This window comes from Stegodyphus dumicola, chromosome 2 (assembly GCF_044657685.1).
Source record: "Stegodyphus dumicola isolate Sdum_Otavi_A_Nest chromosome 2, ASM4465768v1".
NCBI classification, from domain to species: domain Eukaryota; kingdom Metazoa; phylum Arthropoda; class Arachnida; order Araneae; family Eresidae; genus Stegodyphus; species Stegodyphus dumicola.
The window spans coordinates 153,029,549-153,040,685 of NC_140769.1; positions in this window are offsets into that span (position 1 = coordinate 153,029,549).

Consider the following 11,137-nt stretch of genomic DNA (forward strand, 5'->3'; position numbering starts at 1 on the left):
ACAAGACATTCAGGGTTCATACGGTCCTTAAGAGTCCTTTAAAGTTCTTAAGTTTTTTTAATCGATTTTTGGTCCTTAAAAGTCCTTAATTTTAGCCAAAATTGGCAGAAGGTCCTTAATTTTAATCATTTGAAATTTCTGTCTGTTTTTATGACTGCCATTTTGGGTGTGAATTAGCGTTTTGCAGGAATATTTTTGGCGATTCACTGAAAAATATGGCTATTTTTTGAATGGTTCATGAGTTATAATTTGTTCCTATTTCTAATATAAATAATGGTGGGATACTCGAGTTTCTGAGCAAGAAATGAAACATAAGCATTTAAAAATTATTTCGTTTTTTGTAATGAAGAGCTCTCAAACAACTTTTCGCTTTTGGGGATGTGAATTCTTTTATTAAACGGTTCTAAATTTGGCGATTATCAAATCTTATAAAAGGAGGAAAACCTCTCAGTTTGTTGTAGTTGTTATGACTGAAGTAAGTAAGTTGGTGTTAAAATACGTTTCTGAAAATTTGTGACTTGTGACGCGCTTTCGAAACGCTTCAAATTACATCAGAGTATAAAGTTTATACAAAGTTGCGGCTACCAGTAGCTAACAGCTAGGTTGGAGCTAGCCATGTCAGAAATAGAAATAGATGATTTACGGAAATATCTAGATGAACGGGTTATCCGTAACCTACCGAAGGAAAAGTTTAATGAGATTCATAATCTGATTATGGAAAAGATACAATTAGAAAAATCAGGTTTGAAAGCAGGACCGGTTACTGAGAGAATTCAGCATATTTCAGAGCAGTTAAGTGATCTCCAGCTAAATATGCAAGCGCAGGAAACCCCTAAAATTAGGAGGACAAATTCTAAGCTCAAAAAGAAAAACGTGGTCGATGAGGACGGAATTATTGCCCCTCGCAATACCCTAAAAAGAACGCGATCTGAAACTGAGATAAACGAACCACATCAGAAAAATAAATTTGCGGATTTACAGAATGACGACAAAATGGATAGTGCAGATACCGAATGTGAATTTATTGCCCCCAGAAAAACGGCAAACCATATTCCCCCAGTCGTGTTAGACGAGTTGAGTGGCGACTGGGATAAGATAAAAGAGAGAATAGAGGAAGATTTAAAAATTAAAAGTTACATAGCTGGAATGAAAGGAGATACCCTAACCATTCGAGCAAAAACCCCTGATGATTATAGAGCGATCACAGGCATGTTCGCAAGTGAAGGAGTCCCTTTCCACACTTCTAAAAATAACTCAGATAGACCGCTAAAAGCGGTGATAAAAAAGCTACCCAGAACGATGAAAGTAGAAGCTATTGAAAACGAGCTGAAGGAGTTAAAAATACCCGTAGAAAAAGTGAGGCAGCTGACCAGCTACAGGGAAGGTCAGATGGTGAAGTTACCCTTGTTTCTAGTTGAAACCAAGCGAAACGATGATGGAAAGAAGATTTGGAATTTGGAAAAACTTCGAGGACTTGATGTCGTAGTCAGACAGTACAAGAAGCCTGGACCTGTGCAGTGTCACAGGTGCCAGCGTTATGGACACTCAAGAGAGCACTGCTATTACAGAGCCCGCTGCATGAAATGTGCAGGCTGGCATGAAACGTTCACGTGCAAAACTCCCAAGGAGAAACTACCGGCGCGTTGTGCGCTCTGTGATGGAAGTCATGTCTCGTCGTACAAGGGATGTGAAAAGTATCCTAAAATCCAAAGAAATGAACCCCAACTCTCAGCGAAAGAGCAAGAAGCTAGATTTAATTTGAATAAAGATGACTTCCCCACCTTGCCAGGTGGAAAAACTGACGAAAACGCCAAAACTTGGCCCAGTTGGGCGAAAGGCGGAAAACCTGAAGAGAACAAACATATTTGATTGGTTCAAAAAGCAGCTTTGCAAAGTGAAGGAACTTTTTACGAAGTTTAAGTCAGCAAAGTCCCTAATGGGTAAAATTGAAGTCGGCATGGAAGCCATCGAATACATTTCAAATATTGAAAATGAGTTCTAATAACCATGCTCACGTGACAAATCTGATCGATGCGACGCATTCTTACTTAAGGATATCCCTTTTCAATGCAAATGGTGTTTACTACAAGAAACTTGAATTAATGGACTTTTTATCGGCTCATGATATTGACATTATGTTGATAAGTGAGACTCATCTCAAGCCTTGTGATAAGTTCAAAATCCTAGGTTATAGCGTTATTAGAAGCGATAGGCTCAGGACTACCCGAGGAGGTACTGCATTTGTGATCAAGAATCACATTAAATTCAACACTATCAAGCTCCCGACGACGACGAGATTAGAATACACTGCAATTCTTGCTAGCAGTACGACCAATGAGAATTACCTTATAGTAGCAGCGTACAACCCCCCCGCAGGATATCAACTTACAGGACTGTCATAATGTCGACGAATTTCCCTACCATACTTGCGGGTGATCTAAATGCAAAACATCGCTCCTGGGGAGCCAGGATGGGTAACAGAAATGGTAGTCTGCTTAAAAACTATATCTATGCAAATAACTTACAGCTAGTCATCCCAAGTGAATACACTTTCTATTGTCGAAGTGGCGAAGACATACTAGATATTGCATTACTTAAAAATATTAGTCAGACTCCCTACTTAGAAGTCAAGAAAGAACTGTCGTCAGACCACTATCCAGTAGTGTTTGATTTTCACGGCTTTTACCATGACCCTCCAAGGAAACGCACTAAAGTGAATTGGACCAGCTTTACAGATAAACTACGGAACATGCCTTGTAATCCCCATCTGAGAGACAGCGGGGAAATTGAAAGTGAAATTCATTCGCTGACTTCCAAAATTCAAAATGCGATTAAGAGTTCTTCGTATGCTTGCAGAAATACCTTAAGGAATAAACTCCCTGAAGATATATCTCGCGACATAAAGGAAAGAAATAGAATTAGGAAAAGGTTTAATGTTACGCAAGACCCTTCACTTAAAAGGACTATAAACTACCTGAACAGGAAAATTCAGGCTGGCATCATGGAATTCAGGTCAAGTAATTGGGATAATCTTTTAGAGCATTTTAGCACTGATACAAGCTCTATGTGGAAAATTGTGAATGCGATGAAAAACGATAGGACGTATCACATTGCTCCAATTAGTCACATGGGATCCACCCACTATTCTGAAGAAGACATAGCCAATGTGTTCGCAGAGAAACTTGAGGAGACGTTTAGGCCTAACCCCTCGACCAACCCTCAGCATGAAGAGGAGGTTCAAAATGTCGTTAACATGCTCAAAAACAGGGATAATACGGATTATATAAAATTCATCTCCCCGAAAGAAGTCCATACTATCATTAAACATATCAATACCAAGAAAGCTCACGGGTTTGACGTGATCAGCAATCGTGCTCTGAAGGCACTCCCTCCAAGGTGTATAGTGCTACTTACAAACATCTTTAATACTTGCATCAGGACGAGTTATTACCCTTCGCAGTGGAAACACTCGATTATTATCACTATACTGAAGCCCTGGAAAAACCCCTCACTTACAGACAGTTATCGTCCTATTAGCCTTCTTCCGGCTATCGGAAAAATATTTGAGAAAGCTTTAAACAACAGAATTACAGACCACCTAGAAAGATTGGATCTGATAGACCCGGCCCAATTTGGTTTTCGGAAACATCACAGTACAACCCATCAAGTACCAAATATCGTTGAGATTATCACGAGAGCTTTTTTCCACAAGACTGGTCTGGCAGCATGCTTCGTAGACCTTGAGAAGGCCTTCGACAAGGTCTGGCACGAAGGACTGATTTACAAGCTAAATAACTTTCTTTTTCCTGTCAGCCTTGTGAAGTTAATCATCTCATACCTAAAAAAAGAACCTTCCAGGTGAGAGTTGGAGACTCCCTTTCCGGAAGGAAAATCATTGCCAGCGGCGTCCCGCAAGGGTCTGTTATTGGCCCAAAATTATTCAACATTTTCGTTAATGATTTACCCAACCCACTGAATGCTAAAACCCTGAAATATGCAGACGACACGGTGATTTTATCGGAATCTAAAAACCCCCAACTTGATCTTACTAACCTACAGTTTCACATCAACATAGTAGCTGCTTGGTGTCAACTTTGGAGAATTAAAATTAATACCGCGAAATGTAAAATTGTCCAATTCCGTCGCTACAGAAGAAATGTCACTACGAACACGGATATCAAGATAGAGAATGATGTGATTCCAGTTTGCTCGTCCGCAAAGTACTTGGGAGTTACCCTAGATGATAGGCTCACGTTCAAAGAGCACGTAACCAACCAAGTAAATAAAGCAAACGGAGTTTTCATGTCGCTTTATACTGTTATAGGTAGGAAATCGAAATTGAGCTTAAAAGCTAAACGCATGATCTATCTCACTATGATTAGGCCAGTTTTGCTCTACGCCGCCCCAGCGTGGGCAATTGCCAATAAGACGGATAGGAAACTAGAAGTCCTTCAAAACAAAATTTTGAGAGCCATCACTAATGCTCCCTGGTTTGTACGAAATAGCATCATTCATGCAGACTTGAAAATAAAGCCCATTCCTGAACAAATCCTCATGAAGGCGCACAACTTCTTCGAAAAAATGGATAATTCTCCAGTGCACACGCTAAGAGAACTCGGTAATTATGACCCTACGGTGGACAGCGTGGTAAAGAGACCTCGGTCAGTTCACCATAATGCGCGGTGGTGATGTAAATAGTGTACATATGAAGTTGTGTTTTGTGCTCTATCTAACCTTATTTAATCAAGTACTGTGTTACTGCCAAAATTAGCTATTTGCCTGGAAGCAGGCTATAGACTCTGAATTAATTACTATACGTTAAGTACTGTGTATTCTGTGATCTCACCACGCCCACTGCTGTGGTTCTACTCCTGATTACCTGCTGGACTACGCACCCTATCTCAGTAACCTTACGCTACTATCCTGACCGAATGCATCATGCAAGGACTTGAATGCTGGATGATTTTGTTTTCCAAGTACTAATTTCCCAATTTTCGTATATTCAGCTTGACTTCGCCACGGAATGATTGCACCTTGTTCTAATGTCACGCCCCCGGGCGAGGTGCAGTAGCACCTTAATGTACTAAAAACGGTGAATGGCTTTCATAGGTTGCACAGATTGTACAGGTCAAAACTCAAAGTAGTTGTATACCTGAGGTGAATCAGAAATAAATATAAATAAAATAAAAGTTCGTTGTAGTTAGTTTGTTGTTGTTTAAGAGTTTGTTTAGAAAACTGCTCTTGTTGAATATAGCGAATTCGCGGATTAGCTTTCTTTAGCTGTTTTGAATTAAGTTCTTTTGAACGTTTGAGTAGTTAAAAGATAACTGCTGTGAGATATTGTAATACTGCACGAATATTTTAGGATATTTAAGCATATTTGTTGTGATAATAATAAATTTTTGTTCATTTTTCATCGGACTTGTGCATTCATTTCGTAACGAACACGTACGCACGCAACAATATGTACATATTTATGTACTTTACTCCCCATTCAAGATGTCTGCGCTTTCCCTGCAGTGTCTATGTTGCTGCAAACTTTTGCCTAATGAATATCAGAACTCAAAGACAGAAAATGTCAGAAATATTTTCAGATTAGGACATTTTATTTGCATTTAAAATTTTGTCAAAATCAATGTCATTTACGTAAAAATAGATAACATTAAATTATTATCAATAAATTGTAAAACATTAAAATTACTTCCTTTTGAATAAATTTTGAAAAATGATGAACATGTTTTGTAACGTACTGAAATCAAGAATTTGATGATTTTTGAACTTATAAAGTGGAGCACCTAACTTCATTTACATTTCATCACTGAAATTGATTTTAATTTCGCAAATTACTACATGGAAAAATGATAGATTTGCTTTTAGCCAAAATGCTTCAGTGTTACAACAGGCATCCGAAAATTTTTGTACTCCAATCTTGATCCAGTTTCCTTTTGAAACATTCACTCAGTCACCGATAATGTACTGAAATCAATTACAATATCCATCAAGTACAGTGTTGCGTGCGTACGGGTTCGTTACGAAATGAATGCACAAGTCCGATGAAAAATGAACAAAAATTTATTATTATCACAACAAAAATGCTTAAATTTTCTCAAATTATCGTGCAGTATTACAATATCTCACAGTAGTTATCTTTTAACTACTCAAATATCCAATAGAACGTAATTCAAAACAGCTAAAGAACGCTAATCCGCGAATTCGCTACAATCAACAAGAGCAGTTTTCTAAACAACAACAAACTAAGCAAGCAACTAACTACAAACTGAGATGTTTTCCTCCTTTTATAAGATTTTAAAATCACGCGCTAGAATTTTCCAGTACTTTCTCGAAATCAAACAGAGATATTTATTTATTTAATGCACGCGCTCTTGTATTTTCAATTTTCCGGCTTAGCTTTCTTTTAATATTCGTCACGCGCTGCACTGCGCGAGAAATAAAACCATTTAATTTATAATTGAACTAATATTAGCTTTTTAAATACCAAATTCGTAACATTGCCCCCTTTCCAAGGACTGCACGTCCCGGGCAGTACAATCCCTGGGCAGGAAGCTAAACTTACAACTGTGGCATAAATGCATTAATAAGCATTACATTACAATAATAAACATGAACAATAAATGCAATAAATTAAACAAATCAAATGCTATCAAATACAAATCAAATACTAAATGCAAATCAAATACTAAATACAAATCAAATCAAATACACATTTAAAAATAAAATGGACCATGGTCTTATACTATTTACAATTATTTACATTATGTACTATGGCCATAGTAATGAGCTAACCTGTCGTAATGAACGACTTTAGGTTTAGAGTTCGAAGACTTACGAATCCGAACCACGACGTCATTCAGCCTGTTTAGGACTGTGTACGGGCCATCCCAAGGTGACTGTAATTTCGGACAAAATCCTTTCCGTCGAGTCGGATTCCACAACCACACCTTGTCTCCTTCGTGGAATTGATGCTCAGTAGCTCTCGTGTCGTATCGGGTCTTCATCTTCTCCGTCGCCAAGTTGACTCGCTCTCGTGCAAAGTTGTGCATCACTTCAAACCGGGCCTGGAGATCTTGAATATATTCCTCAGACGAAGAAGGAGCATCCGGAGGGCGGCCAAACAGTAGATCACAAGGCACACGAAGATCACGACCGAAGAGCATCTGTGATGGAGAATAGCCGGTAGTCTCGTGGACAGCACTGCGGTAAGCCAGTAAAAAGAGTGGTAATTTCTTGTCCCAGTCCTGTTGGTTTCTGGAAACCACTAATGAGAGGTTATTAAGGATGGTTCGATTGAACCTCTCTACCATACCGTCCGACTGGGGATGCAATGGCGTCGTTTGAGTTTTGTCAATGCCGAGTAGTTTGCATAGTTCTTTGATTACTGCCGAGGCAAAATTCCTTCCCTGATCGGAATGTAACTGAAGAAGCACTCCAAACCTGGAAATCCAGTGCTGTATCATTACCTCAGCTACTGTGACAGCCTCCTGATCAGGAATAGGATAAGCTTCAGGCCACTTGGTGAAGTAATCAATGACAACGAGTATGTATTTGTTGCCATCAGCAGTTCGTGGCAGAGGTCCCAGGATGTCAAAGGCGATACGTTCAAAAGGCGCCCCTACGTTGTAACGTTGCAGCTTGCCTCGGCTGCGTCTCCTCGGTCCTTTCCGACCTACACAGGCATCGCAAGATCGGCACCACTTTTGCACGTCATCCTTTGCATTATTCCAGTAAAAGCGCTCACGAACTCTCTGCAAGGTCTTCATTATTCCAAAGTCACCTCCTGTAGGGCTGCTATGTAATTCTTTAAGGACATCAGGAATGCGGGATCTTGGAAGTATAAGTTGCCATCGGAACGTCTTCCCATCATCCGATTCGAACTTCCGGTATAAGACGCCGTTTCGAATGTGAAGTGAATCCCAGAGTGCCCAGTATTGTTTTGTTGTAGGACTACAGATAGAAATGTCCTGCCACGTAGGTTTTCTGTTTGATGACACCATTAAATCAATTATGGGTTTAATGTCGCGGTCTTTCAGCTGGTCTTTCCTGACTTCATCATCACTCCACGGTTCTCGATTAGCCGATGTTGATGTTGTAATTTGTCTTGCGACCGGAGTCAGCTGCTCGTATTTCGCTTCCACCCTGGAACAATACCGGCAGCTTTCTTGGCAAGGTCTTCTAGAAAGGGCGTCGGCGTTTCCGTGTGATGATCCCTTACGATGACGGATAGTGATGTCATATTCTTGGAGTCTCTGTATCCACCTGGCTATTTGACCCTCAGGATTCTTGAAATTTAAAAGCTAGGTCAATGATGCATGATCGGTGCGGAGGAGGAATTTTCTGCCGTATAGGTAGTGATGGAACTGTTCTACAGCTTTAACTATGGCGAGCAACTCTTTCCTTATGACACAATAATTCCTCTCCGGTTTAGACAGGCACTTGCTCCAGTACGCCACTACACGTTCTTGGCCGTCTATTTCTTGGGACAAAACAGCACCAACACTTTCATTGCTCGCGTCGGTGTCGAGAATAAATGGTCGGTCGAGCTGAGGATACGTCAGGATTGGAGCAGATTAAAATCTGCTCCAATAAAGCCTCCTTTAAGTTGTTAAATGCATCCTCGCATTCTTTTGTCCACAAGAACCTTTGCTTGCTCTCTGTCAGCTTGTGAAGGGGTCTTGCGATGGAAGAAAAGTCCTTCACGAATCTCCTATAGTAGGTGCAAAGCCCTAGGAAGCTTCTCAGCTGATGGACATTTTCGGGATGTTTCCAGGATTTAACCGCTGATACCTTTTCAGGATCCGTGCGCACACCTTCTGCAGAGATGGCATGTCCCAGGTAAGTCACTTCCTTTCGGAACAATTTGCATTTAGCGGGACTCAGCTTCAGATTGGCTTCTTTCAGTTTCTGAAGCACCTTCCTAAGATTTTCTAAATGTTCTTCAAAACTCTTTCCGACGATGATGATGTCGTCCAGGTATATCAGGCAGGCTTCGTAGGAAAGGCCTTTTAAAACAGTCTCCATAAGACGTTCGAATGTTGCCGGCGCATTACACAGTCCAAACGGCATCACCTTGAATTGCCAAAGCCCTTGTCCCGTAGTAAATGCCGTCTTTTCTCGGTCTTCAGGGTGTATTTCTACCTGCCAATATCCACTCTTTAAATCAAGTGTTGAGAACCACTTGCTTCCAGAAAGAGTGTCTAGAATGTCGTCGCCTTCTTCCATATCTTTTAACAGTGTTCGCACCTCTTCCTGTTTAGCAAACGGTAGACGTCTTGGATGTTGCTTGATCGGGGGATGATCACCGGTATCTATTCTATGTTGTATCAAACTAGTTCGACCCACGTCAGAAGACGAGCGGGAGAAAACAACTTGAAGATCTTTAACGACGCAATCGGCAGCATTCTTCTCTTCATCGTTTAATTGCGCATTCTGAAGTAACTCTGATGTAATGCTTTCTGAAGACACGGATTCTTGGATGTTACTCTTTCTTTCAACGGTGGTTACTGGAGTACATGTTGCAACCACTTCACCTTTCTTAATAACTCTCGCCTTCTCAGTTACATTGGCGACTCTCACCGGGATAACCGTTCTGGATAGGTCGACGAGTGTTGAGGCTATCAGTACTCCTTTTGGGCTATTACAGTTATCGGGATATTCTATGATGCCGTAGCGGAAATTTCTATATTCGGCTATGGATCCAGGAAATAAAAACTCGGTTCTCGCGGGTATTGTGATATCATCTTGAGCTATAATTTTGTGGATAGATTTCACTCCATCATTAATTCCGAATAGGGCTATGTCCTCAGATGTAGAACGCAATTCGTTATTTTTAAAGTCCAAGGAAAAATTGTATTTCCTTAGAAAGTCCAATCCAAGTATGCAAGAATCAGTGATCTCTGCTACATATGCCGTGTGATGGTAAGCGGCACTTCCAAACGTGATGTTAACTTTTATTTTACCATCGATGTCGATCTTCTCACCGGACACAATCTGGAGGGTAACGGAGGGCGGCGTCCAGATAAGTTTGTTTCCCAGTTGTTGAGCCAAATCTTTTTGGATGATGGTAACGTTGGCTCCTGTATCTATCGTCATATTGCAGGGAACTCCATTAATATGTCCTATTATAAAAAGTCCATTACTGCCGCCTCTCACTGCAGAAATCTGAAACGCTTTAAACTGGGGCTTTTCATTATCTGGCAACCTCCGCCCCGCGAGATGGCCACTAATTAGTTTTCCTGCTGTTTGTTAGGAGCGGTCTTAACATCCGTACCCTGGGGTGTTCTGCAGTTTCGTCGTATGTGTCCTTCAACGCCGCAGTTCCAGCACTTAACGGTTGTTTTTTTTCACCAATATTCCGTCTCAAGGCGTTCAGTTGTCTAGTTAAATCGTCTAGACGAGCGGTGACTTGATCCCCTGGCTCCTGGACTTGAGCAGCTCTGACTGGGTGGCGGTCTCGACGAGTGGCTTGCTGGGCTGCCTCGAATTTCATGGCGTACACTAAAGCGCTTTTCAAATCTTTAACATCCGCCATTCGCAGTGCTTTCTGTATTTCAGGGTCCCGAATGCCATCGATGAAATATTGCAGCGACAGGATTTCCCTCGTTTCTCTCGGGCACTCCGTAAAGGCGAGGTGGGACAGCCTTTCAACATCCGTGGCGAGCTCCTGAAGTGTTTCGGTGGGCTTCTGCTGAAGGGATTTTAGTTGAAGCCTGCTGTAGTCTTTTAAACACTTCTCTCCAAAGCGCAGCTCCAATGCGCCGGATAGAGCTTGAAAGTCTAGTCTCTGGTTTTCGGGAAAAGTCTGCAGGATATCCGCTGCGTCTGCTCTCAAAGAAGCGGCAAGATGACAGGACTTAGCTTGAGAATCCCATCCATTCGCATCCGCAACTATAGAAAATTGGGCCTTATACACTTTCTAGGATATCTTCCCATCATATGTGGATAGCTTTAGAGATGGACGAGCAGGCATCGGTAAGAATTTAAAATCATCACTCCTGCTCCCTGCCGTCGCTACGAATTTCTTTAAAGTATCGATTTCTTTGGCAACTGCAGAAACTCTCTCATCAATCTGTTGTTCGATTTGCTCTTGGACGGTAGAAACGCTTTCTTCAATTTGCTGCTC